We start from the raw sequence: 22,026 nt of genomic DNA, 5'->3' as shown, positions 1-22,026 counted from the left end.
CCATGTCTGGTTCTAACTGTTCCTTCTTGACCTGCATACAGATTTCTCAAGAGGCAGGTAAGGTGGTCTGGTTTTTCCTTCTCTTTAAGAATTTTCCACAGCTTGTTGTGATCCACACAGTCAAAGACTTCGGTGTAGTCTATAAAGCAGAAGTAGACATTTTTCTGGAACTGTCTTGCTTTTTCTATACTCCAGCAGATGTTGGCAATTTGATCTCTGGTACCTCTGCCTTTTCTAAATCCAGCTCGAACATCTGGAAGTTCATGGTTCACGTACTGTTGAAGCCCAGCTTGGAGAATTTTGAGCATTACTTTGCTAGCGTGTGAGACGAGTACAATTGTGAGATAGTTTGAACATTCTTTGGCATTGCCTTTCTTTGGGATTGGAATGAAAATTTACCTTTTCCAGTCCTGTGGCCACTGCTGAGTTTTCCAGATTTGCTGGCATATTGAAAGCAGCACTTTAACAGCATCATCTTTTAGGATTTGCATAAGATCCTGGAATGTTAGGTCCATGAATCAAGGTAAATTGGAAATGGTCAAACAGGAGACGGCAAGAGTGAACATAGACATTTTAGGAATCAGTGAACTAAAATGGACCAGAATGGGGAAATTTAATTCAGATGACCATTACATCTACTACTGTGGGCAAGAATCCTTTAGAAGAAAAGGAGTAGCCCTCAGAATCAACAAAAGAGTCTGAAATGCAGTACTTGGGTGCAATCTCAAAAACGACAGAATGATCTCTGTTCATTTCCAAGGCAAACCTTTCCATGTCACAGTAATCCTAGTCTATGCCCCAACCACTAATGCCACAGAAGCTGAAGTTGAACAGTTCTGTGATGACCTACAAGACCTTCTAGAACTAACACCAAGAAAAGATGCACTTTTCATCATAGGGGACTGGAATGCAAAAGTAGGAAGTCAAGAGCTAGCTGGAGTAACAGGCGAGTTTGGCCTTGGAGTACAAAATGAAGCAGGGCAAAGGTTAACAGAGTTTTGCCAAGAGAACGTACTAGTCATAGCAAACACCAACACCCTCTTCCAACTACACAAGAGACGACTCTACACATGGACATCGCCAGATGGTCAATGCTGAAATCAGATTGATTATATTCTTTCCAGCCAAAGATGGAGACGCTCCATACAGTCAGCAAAAACAAGACCGGGAGCTGACTGTGGTTCAGATCATGAACTCCTTATTGCAAAATTCAGACTTAAATTGAAGAAAGTAGGGAAAACCACTAGGCCATTCAGGTATACATAAATCAAATCCCTTATGATTATACAGTGGAAGTGACAAATAGATTCAAGGGATTAGATCTGATAGACAGTGCCTGAAGAACTATGGACAGAGGTTCGTGACATTGTACAGGAGGCAGTGATCAAGACCATCCCTAAGAAAAAGAAATGCAAAAAGGTGAATGGTTGTCTGAGGAGGCCTTACAAATAGCTGAGAAAAGAAGAGAAGATAATGGCAAAGGAGAAAAGGAAAGATAAATCCATTTGAATGCAGAGTTCCAAAGAATAGCAAGGAGAGATAAGAAAGCATTCCTCAGAGATCAATGCAAAGAAATAGAGGAAAACAATAGAATGGGAAAGACTAGGGATCTCTTCAAGAAAGTTAGAGATACCAAGGGAACATTTCATGCAAAGAAGAGCACAATAAAGGATAGAAATGGTATGGACCTAACAGAAGCAGAAGATATTAAGAAGAGGTGGCAAGAATACACAGAAGAACTGTACAAAAAGGAGCTTCATGACCCAGATAACCACAATGGTGTGATCACTCACCTACAGCCAGACATCAGTTCAGTTCAGTTCAGTTCAGTTGCTCAGTCGGGTCCGACTCTTTGAGACCCCATGAATTGCAGCACGCCAGGCCTCCCTGTCCATCACCAACTCCCAGAGTTCACTCAGACTCGTGTCCATCGAGTCCATGATGCCATCCAGCCATCGCATCCTCTGTCGTCCCCTTCTCCTCCTGCCCCCAATCCCTCCCAGCATCAGAGTCTTTTCAAATGAGTCAACTCTTCTCATGAGGCGGCCAAAGTACTGGAGTTTCAGCCTTAGCATCATTCCTTCCAAAGAACACCCAGGACTGATCTCCTTTAGAATGGACTGGTTGGATCTCCTTGCAGTCCAAGGGACTCTCAAGAGTCTTCTCCAACACCACAGTTCAAAAGCATCAATTCTGCAGCGCTCAGCCTTCTTCACAGTCCAACTCTCACATCCATACATGACCACAGGAAAAACCATAGCCTTGACTAGACGGACTTTGGCTGGCAAAGTAATCTCACTGCTTTTCAGTATGCTATCTAGGTTGGTCATTACTTTCCTCCCAAGGAGTAAGCGTCTTTTAATTTCATGAGACAGACATCTTGGAGTGCAAAGCCAAATGGGCCTTAGGAAGCATCACAAGGAACAAAGCTAGTGGAGGTGATGAAATTCCAGTTGAGCTATTTCAGATCCTAAAAGATGATGCTCAGAGTGGTATCCCGGGGTAATTAAGGAAAGATAAAAGTAAGTGGAATGTACCCTGCCTAATGATAATGGTAATTGTTTTCAGAACCATAGGCTTCCCTTGAGAACTAAACACTCACTCTCTGGGAAGCACTTTAAGATCGGAGCAGAGATAGCTAAAGTCACCAGAAAAAGAAAAAAAATATAAACGGTGCTCAAACCAGCAGGACTTGATTCAATAACATATCTTTAAAACTAATCAGGATGTTTAGAATTTTCTTCAAATTCCAATACAGAAGGGTAGGAGATGTGGGTGAGGATGTAAATAAAACCAGACTGACTGAGCATGTGTGAATTGGGATTATAGTCAGGTGATGGGTACATGGGGCTCATTAACTTACACTGTGTATGTTTCAGAATCTCCATAATAAAGAGTTAAAGGAGAAAAAAGGAACTGAAAAAGAGAATGTTATTAATCATAAACAAATTGTCAAGGAGGAAGAAATCTTCCTCTATCCTTCTAGGTTCTTCTGGCTGGTCTAAAGAATAAAATTGACATGAGACAGTAACAGGAGAAAAAATCAATCAAACAAGTTTAATAGCATGTATACACGGGGACTTCCCAGGTGTCTGAGTAGTAAAGAATCCACCTGCCAATGCAGGAGGGTTAAGAGACACAGGTTCCGTCCCTGGCTCTGGAAGATCCCCTGGAGGAGGGCATGGCAGCCCACTCCAGTATTCTTGCCTGGAAAATTCCATGGACACAGGTGCCTGGTGGGCTACAGTTCAGGGGGTCACAAAGAGTCAGACACAACTGAGCGACTGAGCAGGCATGTACATGGGAGAGACCCAGGGGGACTGAGTGACTTATCAAAAGAAGTGGCTGAACCCCTCACCTTAAATATCATCCTTGCTAAAGACTAGAGGGTGGAAAGAGTCAGTTATGAAGAGTTAACTGGAAAAGCACAGTAAGCGAGTGTAAGGTTCTTATGCAGATTTAAGTCGTTGTCTTCTCCATTCATCAAAGTGTCTAGAGATCTGGTCATTCTCTTCCTGGTACAGTCAGGGAGACACCCTTACACATGGAGGTTTCTCTTACAAATCTGTGTGTTTCTTACCAAAGGGTAACTTCTACTTGGTTTTCAGAGTTTTTCCTATGTCTGATGTTTCCTAGAAAATAACCAATTTAATATAATGAATATACCAAAGAGACATGTTTGGGGTGGGGGGGGGGGGATATCCTGCTCTCCTACAATAGCAAAATCAAGTGTCACAGAGGGAAACACATTACCTGCCCTGATTCTGTCCAAGGAATTGCCTGCCTTGAATTTCCTGAGTGTATTGACAAATTAATCCCTATTGTGAAACAGATCTGTCAGAGGGCATTAAACAGGACATGTGTATAAGTGAAAGCTCCCCTTGTTCTTCACCAAGCACTGTCTGATTGCCAGTCCACCTTCAGGGAGAACATATTCTGATCATGCTAGCATCGCTTCACAATCCGTATGACAGTCGTATTACCCATCACTAAACTCGGATTCAAGAGATGCAAGAAACACAAGGTTCGATCCCTGGGTCAGGAAGATCCCCTGGAGGAGGTCATGGCAACCCACTCCAGTATTCTTGCCTCGAGAATCCCATGGACAGAGGAGCCTGGTGGGCTACAGTGCATGGGGTTGCAAAAAGTCGGACATGACTTAGCGACTGAGCATGTAAGCAAACTCAGATTCTGGGTTTGATTCTGGTCTTGTAAGTTTGATTAATGAATCTGTCCTGAAAGGTGAAGCTATTAATAATGTGCTTTCCAGGGTCTGAACCCAGGAAAAGCATTAAGCCAAGGAAAACTTCCCAAGGAATATCTCCTGATGTAACCACTCAGAGGCCAGCCAGGTGAATAACACTCTCGCCAGTTTGTGATTGTTTTTCTTGATTAATTGAATGTTTACGAAAATACATACGGCAGGCATTGTACTAGGTGCTTTCTGTTAGCTGTCTTAATTTTCATAGTAGAAAACACTGTGCTACGTAATTACATTCATACCTATGTATATAACACACCTATGTTGAATTCTTACTGCATATAATCCATAATGATTGTCTGGCTATATGTGACTATATATATATATATATATATGACTATATATATATATGTATATATATGTAATGATTGTTAGGCATTGTTCTTCTAAGTATAATTTCACTGAAACTCTCCATCTCATTGTAAAAAAAATTATAAAGAGTTTACCATTTAAGATAACATTACTAGGAAATCCACATAATCAGGCACTTGGCAACCCCTATTGCCACAATCCATTGAGAGGGAATAAATAAATAGTGAGAGTACTGCTGTTAACCTCACCATGGTATAGACTGTAGGATAAGGATATGATTTGAATCCCACACGTGTCAGGCATATGCCTGTCTGATACCCAGTGTCAGTCCATGTATTAAATGTTAGCGATGCTGGGACTTCCCTGGTAGTACAGTGGTTAAGACTCTATGCTCCCAGTGCAGGGGGCCTGGGCTCAATCCCTGAGCTAGAGCCACGTGCTGCAACTAAGAGCCAGCGCAGCCTGATAAAAATAAATAACCATTAGCAACGCTGAGCTTCCATGTCTATAGCTGTATCGTCTATATCCATGCAAACACAAAATTCTCAGTGTCCGTCCCACACTCCAGGGGACTGTCTCCCACATCTCCCAGGTGTGTGCTCTTTCCACCTGATCATTCTGTTTGGTGGGACAATTTTTCCTAATATAACAGAAGACATTATTTATTATTTTATTTTTCTTTCTTCTTTTTTAGAAGGCTTCTTTCCATTTCAAAAATTTGTTTTGCTGAACTGATCTCCCTCCAGTGTCCATTCAGCTGTGATAATTGCTCAGGGACAATGGACATTGAGATGCAACAGGACGTGTGGTGACTAGGTTCAGTCATTTATGGGGCTCAGAAAAATGAAAAGTAGTGAAAACAACACATTCAATTTGAGGTCAAAAGATCGAGATCCAAGCCTTTTGAACTTTGTGCTTTTTAATGCTGTCTTCCTTTTATAAATGAGTCCAATAAAAATTGGCCTACCTAGGGACTTCCCTTGGAGAAGGCGATGGCACCCCACTCCAGTACTCTTGCCTGGAAAATCCCATGGACGGAGGAGCCTGGTTGGCTGCAGTCCATGGGGTCGCTAGGAGTCGGACAGGACTGAGCGACTTCACTTTCACTTTTCACTTTCATGCACTAGAGAAGGAAATGGCAACCCACTCCAGTGTTCCTGCCTGGAGAATCCCAGGGACGGGGGAGCCTGGTGGGCTGCCATCTATGAGGTCACACAGAGTTGGACACGACTGAAGTGACTTAGCAGCAGCAGCAGCAGCAGAGACTTCCCTGGTGGTCCAGTGGCTAAGACTCTTGATGCAGAAGACACAGGTTCCGTCCCTGGTTAGGGAACGAAGATCCCGAGTGTTGTGTGGTGTGATAAATAAAGAAAGAATGTCTACCACATTTATTAAAAAAAAATTTGCCCCACCTATTTCTCAGGCTCTTTTTAGGAATAATACAGATGACCCTAGTGACAGACTAGAATGGCTACCAAAAAAGTAATTTACAAGCCATTTCCCTCCTTGCCTTCCTGTGCCTAAAATATTCACATTTTAAGAATTCCTTTGCACCTTAATGTTTACAGTAGCACTATTTACAATTGCCAAGATGTGGAAGCAAGCTAAATGTCCATACGCCAATGAATGGATAAAGAACTTGTAGTATATGTATAAACAATGGGATACAACTCAGTCATAAAAAGAGAATGAAAGTTTGCCATTTGCAACAACATGGATGAACTTGGAGGGTATTATGCTAAGTGAAATAAGTCAGAGAAAAACAAATACTGTATAATATCAATTATATTTGGAACCTTAAAAGTAAAACACTCAATCATAACAATACAGACACAAACTTACAGATATAGAGAACAAAGGTGGTTACCAGTGGGGAGATGGAAGGAGAAGGAAAATAGGGGTAGGAGGCCTAAGAGGTAGAAACTCTTGTGTATAAAATAAATAATAAGGATTATATTACTAGTATAATCCTTATTATTTATAAAATAAATAATAAGGATTATACTATGCATCACAGAAAATACAGCCAATATTTTGTTGGAATATAACCTTCAAATGTTTGTAACTGAGTCAATTCTTAGGTAGACTGATAAGAAGTCTGGGGTCCCCAAAGAGGAGAAAGTGGTCTGGGGCTCTCAAGGGGGACACAGGGGTCTGGAGTTCTCAAGGAGGAGAAAAGGACAAACTTTTTTTTTTTTTTTTAAAGCCCAGAGCTGATGATTGCACAACAAAACAACTCATCTTGCTCAAAGAGATGTTTTTCCTTAAACTCTGTACCAATGATTATATAACAACAATGTATACTGCTTGAGGACATGTTTCTCCTTCTTGAGAACTTTCTGACCAATCCTGTCATCTTAAAATGTATATTATGTGAATGGGTCTGGTGAAAGTGAAGTCGCTCAGTCGTGTCCGACTCTTTGCGACCCCATAGACTGTAGCCTATCAGGTTCCTCTGTCCATGGGATTTTCCAGGCAAGAGTGATGGAGTGGATTGCCATTTCCATCTCCAGGGGATCTTCCCTACCCAGGAATCAAACCCGGGTCTCCCACATTGAAGGCAGATACTTTACCATCTGAGCCACCAGGGAAGTCCAAGATCTTTCTATTGTTATTTTTAATCCCATTATCTTAAAATGTAAATTGTGGGAGTGGGTGTGGTAAGACCTTTACAACCTTGAGACATTCTTTTGATTTACTGTAATAACCAATTGAAAAAGCATATAGCTCCCTTGCTAAGACCAGCAAGGGGGGCACTCTCTGTCCTTCTTCTGATGTCGGTGTCAGAAGCTTTCTCTGTCTCTTTTCATACTTTGATAAAACTCTGCTACACAAAAGCTCTTGAGTGATCAAGACTGGTCCCTGGTCCCGAAGCTAAATCTTCTTCTTTGGAGATCACAAATCCGACACCTTTCACCGTAAGCTATCATAACCTTTAAACATTATTATGCTGTACACTTGAAACATAATATTGTACATCAACTATACCTCAATAAAACAAAAATTAAAAAATTAGAATGCTCTATTATGGCAATTCCAAAAGAAAAAAGGAAATAATCCTTCAAAGACATAGAGAACATATTTACAGTTGCTAACGGGGAGGAATGGAATGGGAGTTTGGAAATAGCAGATGCAAACTATTATATATACAATGGAAAAGCAACAAGGTCCTATTATATAGCACAGGGAACTGTATTCAATATTCTCTAATAAACCATGATGGAAAATAATACAAAATACATAGATAGAGTGGTAAAGAATCCACGGGCTAATGCAGGAGATGCAGGTTGGATCCCAGGGTCAGGAAGATCCCCTGGAGAAGGGAATGGCAACCCACTCCAGTATTCTTGCCTGGGAAATCCCATGAACAGAGGCGCCTGGAGGGCTGTAGCCCATGGGATCACAAAAGTGTTGGATACGACTTAGTGACTAAACAATACTTAGAATACAGTAGATATGTATACCATTCACTTTGCTGCACACCAGAAACCAACACAACATTGTAAATCAACTACATTTCAATTAAAAAAAAAAAAAAAAGAATCCCTTGCAGCTAGGGCTGGCCAGAAGACCCAGTTCTGGCCCAAGAGATGCTGGCGGTGAGTGGTGAGTGGTGAGCCGGTGAGTCAAGCCTCTGGGAAACTATGTGAGAGAGAGACTCCAGCAGGCATGCTGCCTTCATCTCCGGAAGGTGAAAGTGAAGTCCCTCACTCGTGTCTGACTCTGTGACCCCATGGACTGTAGCCCTGAAGGCTTCTCCGTCCACGGGATTTTCCAGGCAAGAGTACTGGAGTGGGTTGCCATTTTCTTCTCCAGGGGATCATCCTGACCCAGGGATTGAACTCAGGCCTCCAACATTGCAGGCAGACTCTTTACCCTCTGAGCCACATTCTCCACTTTTCACCCAGCAACCAGAGACGAGCTTTTCAAGCAGTGACGTGGATCATTCCATTGCCTTATTGAATCCCTTTCCATTGTGTTTAGAATAAAATCCGAACTATGCACACTGGCGTGGCTCCCTCTGCATCCCCAGTATCAGTCAGCCCATTCCCCCGCCCCCATCCTCCAGTCGGACCGTCTGTCCCTCAGACTTGCCAAGTGTAGCCCTGGCTCGAGGCCTTGACACCTGCTGATTCTTCTGCCCGTTGCTCTGCTCCAGGTCTCTGCGCGGCTGGTGTCACCTGTCAGCCCTTCACTCATGAGTCCGCCTTTGAGATGCCTTCCTGACCGTCCTCCACTCAGCCTCTCTATCTCCCGACTCAGCCTCTCTATCCCCGGACCCAATTTGTTTCATTGTTAACTAGTATCCCAACCCAGTTATGTTGTTTCTTTGCTTAGAAACTTTGGTTAGTTGTCTGTCTTCTATCACTAGAATAAAGGCATTCCTGAGGTTCAGCCTTTTGTCTCATTTATTGCTGTGTCTTTAGCTCCTTGCCTGGTACATGAAATATAGCAGACACTCATTCAGTACTTGCTGAATAAGTGAATGGGTTTTGCCTATACATCTCCATCTTCTGTTCATTTCTTGTTGGTGTTCAGTCCCTAAGTCGTGTCTGACTCTTTGTGACCCCATGGACTGCAGCACGCCAGGCTTCCCTAACTTTCACTGTCTTCCAGTGTTTGCTCAAACTCATGTCCATTGAGTCATGGGACTAACAATTCATAGTGGGAATAACAAGTGCCTAACACAGAACATGTATAACTCCAGGAACGGATAATCAGGGAAGCCAATTTGGTAGCAAAAAACCCCCAAAACTATAAGGAAACAATTGCGATTGGCCAAGAATGGAATGTAGTAAAAAAAACACTGTGTTACTCTCATTGTCCAATAGCTGTTTGGGTTTTTTGATTGCTGTTTGATTTTGGTTTTTCACTTTTGTAAAAAAGTATGGATGGTTTACAGTGTTGCCCAATAGCTGTGTGGATTGCCACAGCTCTGAGCACCGCAGGGGTTCTTGGGAGGAGACATTTGGAAGTGAAGGTGACCCGACCAGTCAAAAGGAAATGCCTGCTTCTGGCAAACTTAGCATCACATGCCTGTGAGGTGTCTTTCACTGTCCGTTTAAATTTCCATTCCTCTTTACTTCCCCTCCTAATAGGCCTCCTTTGTTCAAACCAACTGCTCTGATTCATCTCATTAGGATTCCCTGTACTGAATAAATTTCAACCCAAGAATAAGGTAGCAAAGATTTCTGGGACGAAAAGAGCCTGCAAAGTTAGACAAGCTTCGATCAATCCCCTTGTAGCATATAGTTTTAGGAAAGTTACTTCTCTAAGAGAAGCAATAATACCTACCTCATAAGGGTTATTCTCAAGATTGAAAGAAATAATACTTAAAGCACCTGGCCCAGGATGGACCAGAGTAATAAAGTTATAAACTGAAAACAAACAGGTGAGTTTGGAGGCAATTTAATGAGGAAAAGAAGGGGGAAAACATGTGATGTTTGACTTATAACAAGAAATGTATATCCGGTCTTCATTCCCAGTTCCTGGCTCACAGATCCCCAAACTCTTGGGATTTCCTAAGTGATAAAAACATAGGGAGCATCTTTTGTTATAATATTTGATCTTTTGCCCTCAGTTCCTAAACAACAAAGGTAAAATTGGGGTCTTGTTATTAATAACAAGTCTCTTTTAACCACATGTATGTTTACATCTATGCAAGGTGACTTCTGGACACCTGGAGGTCATCTAAGGATGGAGGCTGGTTCCCAGTGGAAAGAGCCAGGTGATTAGAGGGTTGGAACTTTCCGGCCGATCCCCTCACCTCCAGGGAGGACACAGTGGCTGACTGATTCATCATCAATCACCCATGGTCCACTATTTAATCAATCATGCTTATGTAATTAGGCCTTCATAAAATTTCCTAAACTATGGGGTTCAGGGAGCTTCAGGGTTGGCGAATCAGAATGGATCCATGTGACCGGAGGGTGGCCAACCTCTAACTCCGCAGGACAGAAGCTCCTGTGTTCAAGAACACTCCAGACCTCACCCCATGTATCTCTTCATTCCTTTAAGATCCTGTCATAAACTAGAAAGTAATCTAGAAAGTAAAATGGTTTTCCTGAGTTCTATGAGTGTCTCTAGCGAATTAATTGAAGCTGAGGAGGGGTCACGGGAACGTCTAGTTTATCGCCAGTATGTCAGAAGCACAGATAACAACCTGGACTTGTTTCTGATTGGCATGTGAAGTGGGGGCTGTCTTCAGAGACTGAGCTCCTAACCTGTGAGACCTATCTCCAGGTTGAGAGTGTCAGAATTTAGTTAAATTTGTAGGACAACTTGTCAGTATCTGCCGAGAACTGGAGAATTGCTTGGTGGTGTTGGAAAACACACGTTAGAAAAGGTTTCCGTGAAAAACCTACAGCAGACCTCATATTCTGTGAAATGCCTGAAGCGTTTTCTTTCAGATCAGGAATAAGACATATATGTCAGCTGTCACCTCCCTCTTTAATATTGTGTTGGACATCTCGGTCAGTGCAATAAAAAAAGATAAAGGTAGAACACATATGCTGCTGCTACTGCTAAGTCGCTTCAGTCGTGTCCGACTCTGTGCGACCCCATAGACGGCAGCCCACCAGGCTCCGCCATCCCTGGGATTCTCCAGGCAAGAACACTGGAGTGGGTTGCCATTTCCTTCTCCAGTGCATGAAAGTGAAAAGTGAAAGTGAAGACACTCCTTAGCGACCCCATGGACTGCAGCCCACCAGGCTCCTCCGTCCATGGGATTTTCCAGGCAAGAGTACTGGAGTGGGGTGCCATTGCCTTCTCCAAAACATGTATAAGAATTGGAAATAATGATAAAGGTTGTTCTCATTTGCAAGTTATTATTTATGTAAAACACCAAAAAGAATCTACAATAATTAGAATTATTGTTTTACCTGGTTCCTAGATAAAATCAATACACAGATATCAGTTGCATTTTCATACAATAGCAAAAAACAATTAGAAGCTGTGTAAAGATAACCTTCAAAAAAGAACAAAAAAATGAAGTTCTTAGAACTGTCAAGTCCTTTAAGAAAAAAATTATAAATTATTGAAAGACTAAAGAAAAATCTGGGGACTTCCCTGGTGGTTAAGTGGTTAAGAATCTGCCTTCTAATGCAGGGGGCACAAGTTCAATCCCTGGTCAGGGAACTAAGACCCCACGTGCCTTGGAGCAGCTATGCTGGTGTGCCACGACACTAAGCCCACACGCCACAACTTGGAGAGAAGCCTGCCAGCTGCAAGGAAGGGCCCCCACGCAGCAACCACAGATCCAATGCAGCCAAATAAGTGAATAAATTTTTAAAAAATTAAAAAACCTAAATAAATAGAAAGATGTACCATACTGAAGACTCAACACTGTTAAGATGTCAATTCCCTTAAGTTCAGAACATTCCAATCAAAATCCCAAACAGAGGTTTTCATAGAACTTGGCAAGTTGAACGGAAATTTTAGGTAGAAGAACAAAGGTCAAAAAATAACCAAGACTCTGCATAAAGGCAAGGGACTTGCCTCACCAAATATCAAGACATAAAGCTCTAGCAATTAAGACAGGTAGTATTGGTCCAGTAACAGCCAAATAGATGAATGGAATAAAATTAGCCCAGAAACAGATCCAAGAATATATGGAGCCCTTATAGACAAAGAGTGACCACTACAGATCATTAGGGAGAGAGTGGCTACTTGATACATGGTGCCAGAAAAAGTAGATACTCAATATGGAAAAAAATACAAAAGTGGGTTCTCACCTTATACTGTATAAAAATCAATTTTAGGTGGATTAAAGACATCAGTGTGAAAAACGATCATAAAACATTTAGAGTAGCTTAATGGGACATCTTTTTTCACTTCAGGGTAAGAAAAATGGTCTTAATTAAGACACAAAAATGCACACCATAAATAAAATGACTGATAAACTCAATGGAATTAAAATTAATAGCACCTATTCCTTGAAAGACACCCTAAAAAGACAGAAAAGAGGATCCATAAATAGGAAGAAGATAATTGCCAAACATATAATGGGTAAAGGAGTCATTATCCAGAATATAAGGACTATAGATCAATAAGAAAAAGACAACCCAATAGAACAATAAACAAAGATAAGAATTTCACAAAAAATGAAGCACACATAAAAAATAAATATACTAAAAATTTCTTATTAGTAAACAGGGAAATACAAATTTAAAATAATTAAAGTCTATTTTACTGTCATTAGATTAACAACAGCAAAAAATTTGTTTGACAGTATCAGGTGTTTTGAAGTCCTGCCTCAGGGCCTTTGCATATGCCTAACAAATACTTCTGGAGAAGGCAATGGCACCCCACTCCAGTACTCTTGCCTGCAAAATCCCATGGATGAAGGAGCCTGGTAGGCTGCAGTCCATGAGGTTGCTAAGAGTCAGACACGACTGAGCAACTTCACTTTGACTTTTCACTTGCATGCATTGGAGAAGGAAATGGCAACCCACTCCAGTGTTCTTGCCTGGAGAATCCCAGGGACAGGGGAGCCTGGTGGGCTGCCGTCTGTGGGGTCGCACAGAGTTGGACATGACTGAAGTGACTTAGCAGCAGCAGCAGCAGCAACAAATACTTCCTTCAAATCTTCATATATCTTGCTCATTCATATCTGACTCAGATCCAGTTCAGATGTTACTCCTCCCAAAGGCTTCCTGATTGTGCTATCCAAACAATGCCCCTTGGCTTCCATCATTCTTATTCCTCTAACCTGCTTTACTAGTCTTCAGAACACTTGTTAACATTTCACCACATTTATCCTGTACATGTGTGTTATATGAACACACATATATTTGCTATTATCATTTTGCAGAAACTTTTGAAAGCGGGTGACTGACATGCTGAGTAATTTTCAAATGACAAACACTTAAGAGAAAAGGATGACTGTGTAGGAAACAAATGACATAAACAGAAGAAATAGAATTAGTGCTTCCTTCTTTCCATCATATAGTTATTATTTTTCAGTACACTTTGATGGCAAGTTGCTAATATCAAGGTACTTTACCCCTAAATATACTTCCATAAGTAGCTCCTCAGATTCTTCCACTTAATCTCAATATCATTATCACAACTAAGAAAATTAACAATCATTCTGTAATGCCATCTGGTATATATATATACAGTCTTCATTCAAATTCCCAAGCCCTCTACATCATATCAAATATATTAAAATGCACCTACAGTACTGTTTTCCTGAAATAAAAAAGTTCTAACAATTTAGCTACAAGTCAGCCGTTTCATTTGTAATCAGTTTCTCAGCAAGCATGGTACATGATCCTTTTGAAGGGGAAAAATTTAACCTCCTTTTTTAAAAAACTATTATGATTTTTGAATATTAACATTTTGCTAATAATAGCCTAATTATTAGTTTGTAGACATTTAATTAAATGATTCTTAGTTGTGTCTTATTTTCATATTTTGGGGTCAATTCCTTTTTTTTCTAGGTCTCAAAAATTGTCATCGGTCTTCAGAAAGCTCTTTGTCCTAGGCTCCATTTAGTGGCTGCCTAAAGAATAAAGAGCCTGTGGAGGCAGGAGTTAGAAATGGGTGACTCAGTGAAGGGTCTCCAAAACAGAGATCCATTTAAGCCTCCCTGGGAAGTCCCTCTTTCTGAGACAGCTGCCATTGCACAAGTTCCAAAACTTGGGCTGAAGTAAGAAGTCCTGAGTTTCCAAGGGCAGCAAGGATGAGAGATTCCTGCCTATGCAGTCCAGTGTTAACGGGCCACCTCCGAGGAAAACAGCCTTTAAGACAGTAGCCAAATAGAGCAAATTCCCATTGGCTATCTAGTTTCACATGCAGTAATGTGTGTTTCAGTGGTGGTTTGCTGTATGCCACAGGAAGCTCAAATCTGGTGCTCTGTGACAACCTAGAGGGATGGGATGGGTGGGAAGTGGGAGGGAGGTTCAAGAGGGAGGGGACATATATATTATCTATGGCTGATTCATGATGATGTGTGGCAGAAATCAACACAATATTGTAAAGCAATTATCCTCCAGTTAAAAATAAATAATTTTTTAATTAAAAAATAAATGCCATATACACTAAAAAAAAAAAACAAAAAACAGTAACCAGATATAATCTGAGCAAGGCTCTGTGCTGGTCGGGAACTCCAGACTGGCACAACCAGTTTGGAAGAGTCTGATGGCTTTTTGTTTGTTTCATTTCATTTCTGCAGTGGAGGATATCCATTGCAGAAATCAAGAGGATCTGATCTAAATTCAATTCATAAGGCTAAAAGAGACTCTGGCTGTAGGAAATGTGGGGACAATGGCTCCCACCAGACAAAACACAATACAAAGCAGAGAAGTTTGTATTAGAAACAACTTTGTCAACAGCAGAAGAAAGAAGTCTTACGCTTCTAAGAGGATTTCATTAGCATAAATTGATTTAATAATAACTATGTTAAGGCATAAAAGGGAGCAGGTATTATTATAGACTGTTAATGGCCCCATTTTACAGATGGGGAAACTGAGGCTGAGGGACATGTAACACGGCTTGTAGGGTCTTGCCCAGGTTCAGCTGGCAGAACCTGATCTCACTTGCCATCACGATACAAGAGAAAAACATGAGGACCTCAGTGTTTTAAGTTTATTAATATTAAGAAAGCCTGCTTTGATTTTTTGTTTTTTTAAGCTTGGCAAAGGAGTTAAAAGCAGAGTGACTTCATTTTTACTTTCATGTAACAGAATTCCCAGAAGACACATGTTCTCGCCAAAATCTGAATGTAGTATTGCTCTAGCATTGTGAAGGCCTTGAACTGCTCATTTCACCAAGCAGGACTCAACTATCGTATCAGGAATATTTTTTCCTTTTGAAAGCCCTTGGAATCAAATCATTAACGAATCAAGAAGAATTGCTTAAATACGAGTGATTTTCAAATGGCAAACACTTTGGGAAAGTGGGTGACTGTAGAGTAAACAAATGACATTCAAAGACTAGATGCTGACTGTGAAAATATGGAGATTATTATAGATAATCAAGGCTACCATCAGCAGAATTAAGGCAAGTGGTTCCTTCTCGTTCCCCCGTGATATCCTAGGGAGGGATCAATTAAGGGGAGTATGTCTAGCACAAATCCCCAAGCAGTGGCTCCTGCCTCTTCCCACGTCGTTAAGAGTTTCTGCTGTTCAGTCACTAAGTCATGTCCAACTCTGTGACTCCATGAACTGCAGCACACCAGGCTTCTCTGTCCTCCACTATCTTCCAGAGTTTGCTCAAATTCTTGTCCATTGAGTCGTGATGCCATCCACACATCTCATCCTCTGTTGCCCCCTTCTCTCCCTGCCCTCAATCTTTCCCAGCTGCTGCTGCTGCTAAGTCGCTTCAGTTGTGTCTGACTCTGTGTGACCCCATAGACGGCAGCCCACCTTGCTCCCCCTGTCCATGGGATTCTCCAGGCAAGAACACTGGAGTGGTTTGCCATTTCCTTCTCCAATGCATGAAAGTGAAAAGTGAAAGTGAAGTCTCTCAGTCATGTCCGACTCTTAGTAACCCCATGGACTGCAGCCTACCAGGCTCCTCCATCCATGGGATTTTCCAGGCAAGAGTACTGGAGTGGGGTGCCATTGCTTTCTCTGATCTTTCCCAGCATTAGGGTTTTTTCCCAATGATTATCTCTTTGCATCAGGTGGCCAAAAAGGATCGGAGCTTCAGCATCAGTCCATCCAATGAATATTCAGCGTTATTTCCTTTAGGATTGACTGGTTTGATCTCCTGGCTGTCCAAGGGACTTTCAAGAGTTTTCTCCACACCACAATTCAAAAGCATTAATTCCTCGGTGTTCAGCCTTCTTTCATAAAGAGACACAGCCCAAATCCACAAAGTGCAGGAGGACATGCATGCCAACAGCTCAGGGTGTTTCACAGACGTTGATGGAAGTGTGCACCTCAGTGGTCTTCAAACTCTTCAGACCAGACACTCTTATCAGAAAAAGTGTGTGACCAGCACTTCTGTAACTAAGCAGGACCCTCTGAGGCCTTCCCAAAATAGATTTCCCCCCATGTCCTCCACTGACCTTCTGTCTGTATAAAAACACTTTAGTCAAAGGAAAACTTCATCAGAGAAGTAAGAAAATGCAGGGGGAAAAAAAGGAAAACAGTCAAGGAAGGCAAAAAAAAATTTTTTTTAGCCATTAAGCCAAGCCAAAGGACTTTTAGTTCCTCCTCAAGGGTTATAAACAATATTCTGAGTCATGTCCTTTGGGGTGTTTTGCAGATACTGAAACCCCCACCAGGGGGAAGAAGTAAACTGAGCCCAGACAAAGAACACAGATCCCAGACCAGTTGGAACCAGAAGGTTGATGACGTTGTCTCTCTTACCACCAATCAGAAGGATGTCCATAAGTTGATCAAAACCCCACAATCCCCTCTCACGCTGTCTTTAAAAATCTCGAAAGCCTTTGGGGAGTTTGAGTCTTTCAAATACTAGCTGCCCTGAACTCCACGCTTGGCGCCCTGCACTAAACACTGCATTTTCTTCACCACAGCCTTGTATTGATAAATTGGCTTTACTGTGCACTTGGGCGAGCAGACCCAAGATTGGTTTGGTAACACTTCCAGTGACTATCCATTGGTTCATCTAAAACTACAGCCACGATCAAGGGACTTCCCTGGCAGTCCAGCGGTTATAACTCCATGCTCCCACTGCTGTGGGTACAGGTTCAATTCCTGGTCAGGGAACAAAGATCCTTCACACCACATGGTCAAAAAATAATAAATGAATAAATAAAAATGTTAAAAATAAAAAACAAAGGAATTTGCAACTATTTAATAAAAAAAACTATAACTACAATCTGTACTGACAACCTTAAGTAGATTAAGAAACATACACAAAATAGAAATTTAAGAGATGAGATGAAGTATAGTTTTAAATAATTATTATATTTTCACATAGTCTTAAAGAGCCTTTTTATTCTATCTCTCACACAGCCCTATTTAGCTGAAACTAATTTTCAGTGAAAGTGGTAGGATTAAATATGCTTAATTATTTTGAAAATCTTTAATACTTCAACATAAAGCATGGCAAAAGTCTATTTATAAACTGTTTACATTGATACTAGCATTTAATTACCACCAAAGTTAAGAAAAAAATAAAAAGATCCTTAGGTCCAAATAGAAGAACATCATTCACAGGCCAAATTAAACCTTGATGCTGAGTTCTCAATTCCACCTACCAGATATGCAAAGGTTTTTACTGGAAACCATTTGCTAGAGATCCATCTCCCCAATTCATTCTTGCAAACTAATTGTTTCATTTTAACAAACAGATCCAAAGTCTAGTATTAAGTCTTAGTTTGGAAGAACTTTAAACAGAATGGAAAATTCTAACTTTCAGAATGCTCAGATAGAATTTTTATAGGTGACACAGACTTTAGAAATAAAAGCGTGTCAGATAAAAACATTTTCAGACGCCCACCGGGAAGCAATAGTGCTTTTCTAAAAATAACTATTAAGGTAGCATATTCTTTAGTATGAAACACACTCCAGACACTCATCATTATAGAAATGGCCAGTAATTTGAATCATATCTTTTTGTGAAAGAAAAACGTGCAGCACATCTTAGTTCCAGTCTTTCAATAAAACCGCCATGAGATAAGCTGTGAGTCATCTGACTGGTACAAAACATTCTCATGGTCACTCTCTGTGATGGCTTTAAGAAAGGTCCACAAGTGTTCCGACAGGCCTCATGCAGAGTTTATGTCTCCCCACTTTCAATCCTGGCAGGTTTTTTGTGGGGTTTTTGTTTCTTTGATTCATCGTTTTATCCTCTATATTTGTCCTTTAGGATTCCTATTATTCCCTTCCCAGCCCCCCTTTTATTCTCTTTGCTGTTGTTCAGTTACTAAGTTGTGTCCAACTCTTTGTGAGCCCATGGACTGCAGCACACCAGGCTTCCCTGTCCTTCACTGTCTCCCGGAGTTTGCTCAAACTCATGTTCACTGAGTCAGTGATGCCATTCAGCCATCTCATCCTCTTGCCCTCAATCTTTCCTGGCATCAAGTTCCCTTCCAATGAGTCAGCGCTTATTCTAATCCATCTTCATTCTTTCTCTTTCTTTAGATCTTCTTTCCCCTGCAGGTTTTCCTCGATCAAGACAATAGAGCAAGACTTCTGAGCTAAGTGAGGAAAGACCCTGGGGCATCTGCAGGTGTATCTGTGGCTGTTGCTCAGGGTACCTCCAGCCATCCTAGCAGAAGTCTGGTTACCTCGAGGCCACCATGTGGGGATACCAGACAGAAGGATATGCCTGGGGAGTGCCAGCTGTTCCAGCCCCAGCTGTTAGATGACTACAGCCTCATGAGAGACCCAAGCCAGAACTGCCTTGCTGGACAGCTCCCCAACTCCTAACTCACTGCAACAGTGAGAGGTAACACAAGAGTGTGGTTTTATCTATTAAGTTGTGGAAATATTTGTTATGCAACACTGGAGAACATGCATATTAACTCATTTAATTCTCACAATAACCCTATGAATTATTGTCAGTCCCCTTTAAAAATGAGAGGTCCCCGGCAGTCCAGTGGTTGAGACTTCACCTTCCAAAGCAGGATCAGGGAACTAAGATCCCACATGCCTCCCAGTCAAAAAACTAAAATATAAAATGGAAGCAATACTATAACAAATTCAATAAAGACTTTAACAAAATGAGAGGATATTGAAGCCCTGAGAGATTTTATTGTTAGATTCGGTCCGCCTGTAGCTAGACCTCAGAGACTATGTGCAGTGTCCACGGCCTCTCAGAAAGAGGACAGATGCAAGGATCAGAAGCAGTGGAAGCAATGGATCCTGATGGGAGACCAGATATGGGAGGTGCAGGAAGGGAAGCCTCAAACAGAGTCTAGGGGTTTTGAGGAAACATGGAGGGGGGGGGGAGTTTAGGACAGAGAATTATAAGTTTGGATTTTGACATATCTAGTTGTGTGTGTCACTGGTACCCTAAAAGGAAGATGGCCCACAGGAATTCAGGGGCCAAGTCAAGGCCCTGGAAGCGGGTTGGGGAATCAAGAGCCTTCTGAAGATGAGCTCATAAAGGGAAAGGGTGTTCAGCTAGAAGAGAAGTGGAAGAAGGACAAAGGCTTAGGGAGTGCCTCCTTGTCCAGTTTATGATACACATGACCTTCTGGGATTAAGTTCCCAGAGTTTTCAGAACATTTAAATGTGTGCTATACAGCGTCTGTGGATATACAACGAACTAATAGACTCCACAAAGCAGATACCATTTACTAATCTTATATTTGCTTAAGAAGTTTGTGAATTGCGGGCCTGAGAAACTGGAGGCTCTCTGTCAGTAACCAAACCTAGGGCACGGGTGAAGGCACGGGGACCGGCAGACATAAATGCCAGGAACACTGATGAACCACTTGTGTGTTCTCAAGCACCCCGCAGAGTGAATACACCACTTCAGATGAATATTCGGGTTTGGGGAGACCTGATTCCTTTTTGGTGGATTTTACTTTGGTCGACCTTTTCTTTAACAAAATGACTACATGACAACAAAAGCAAAAATAAGCGGGTGGGACTCCGTGAAACTAAACAGCTTCTGTACAGCAAAGGAAACCATAAACAAATCAAAAGACAACCTGTGGAATGGCAGAAACGTTACACATCACATACCCTATAAGGAGTTATATCCAAAATACACAAGAATCTCATGCAACTCAATAGCAAGTAAGTAAATAGTGTAAAAGTAGGAGAAGAGCCTGAACATGCTTCCAAAGAAGAAATACCAGAGGCTGGCAGGTACCTGAGAAGGTGCTCAATAACACGAATCAGCCGGGAAATGCAAATCAAAACCACAATGAGATATCACCTCACATCTCTTAGGATGACTATCATAAAAAAGAAGGATGTGGAGAAAAGAGAGCCTTTGTGTAATGCTGCTGGGAATGTAAACTGGTACAGCTACTATGGACAACAGTATGGAGCTATCTCAAGAAATTAAACATGGACCTACCATATGATCCAACAATCCCACTTCTGGGTATACAAAGCAAAAAAATCACTATCTCAAAAGGATCTGTACTACCATACTCATTGGATCCTTAATTCACAATAGCCAAGGTATGGAAACACCCCCCATGCAGGAATATTATTGTCTTAGAAAGATGGAAATCCCGACATTTGAGACAACGTGGATAAATCTGGAGGGCCTCATGCTAAGTGAAATAAGCCAGCCAGAGGAAGACAAGTGCTGTATGGCATATTGTTCTGTCAACATCCCAGTTGAAAGTTCTTTCTTCTAGGCTATTACAGTAAACTGGCCCCCATGTCTCCATTCTCAACCTTCCCCTTGCCAATGGAACTTTAGGCATAAATCTGATTATTTTACTTACTTCCTTGCTAAAATGCTTGCACACTTTCTCAAGCATTTCATGTTTAAATGCTTTATCTAGCCATATAATCGCCAACTCAATGGACGTGAGTTTGAGCAAACTCTGGGAGATAGTGAAGGACAGGGAAGCCTAGCATGCTACAGTCCATGGGGTCACAAGGAGTTAGACACGACTTAGCAACTGAACAACCCATTGTCTAAACAGTAAAGCTCAAATGATTTTGTGTGGCTTTTTCCCTTCCATTACCCAAGATTCCTTCTTCCCCAAACATGGAAATTTGGTAATTGATCTTTTCTTAGCTATTGGTCTTATGCTGGGCACCTGAATCTAGCCAAGTCATTCTAGACATTTTGACTTGGGACTGACAGTCAGTTTCTCTTTGGATTTCTGCAGCATGTAAATGCTCAGAAGCGGTCAGTGGCCATGTTTTCTGCCAAGTGAACCAGAAAAGTGGAGAAATCCAGTAACAAAGGAGAGAGAGAATGAAGGTGTGCAGCAAGTTGAGCCCACAGGTAGGAAACTGCTCCATCCCAGCTCTTCTTTAGACTCCAGGACAAGGATGCAGCTTGACCCAAAGTCAGACAGGTCAGACTCTGGCAATAAATGCCCCCTTATAGGCTGACGTGAACTGAGCTTCTGATACCTGCACCCAAGTCAGTCCTAATTCCACTACATACAGCAACTTGGAGGTTCAACCACACCCTGCCTTGCTGGTTTCATTTCCCAGTGTTCTGACCACCCCTTCATTTCACCACACACTCACTCCTCTGCATCAGAGCCACAAGGTCATGCCATTTCTGTGCTCATCGTCCTTTGTATCTGCCTCTTTAATTACATCTACCACATGACATTGTAGAATTCCTACTGGTTTATGTACTATTTTCTAAGTTCTTCAAGGACAATCTTGTTCATCTATGCAGCTCACCGCCTAACGCAACTGGAAAGTACATAGCAGGTACCTGACAAATGTTTGATAAATCAGGTTATTTCAGCAAACGCAGTGAATTAGCGTTTGCCACAGAGGCTTCCCAGGTGGCGCAGTGGTAAAGAATCAGCTTGGAAATGCAGGAGAGGCAGGAGACTCAGGTTTGATCCCTGGTCGGGAAGACTGATCCCTTAGAAG

The sequence above is a fragment of the Bubalus bubalis genome, chromosome 17, assembly GCF_019923935.1.
Source record: "Bubalus bubalis isolate 160015118507 breed Murrah chromosome 17, NDDB_SH_1, whole genome shotgun sequence".
NCBI classification, from domain to species: domain Eukaryota; kingdom Metazoa; phylum Chordata; class Mammalia; order Artiodactyla; family Bovidae; genus Bubalus; species Bubalus bubalis.
The sequence above is the reverse complement of the archived record's forward strand: the minus strand, read 5'-3'. Positions refer to the sequence as shown.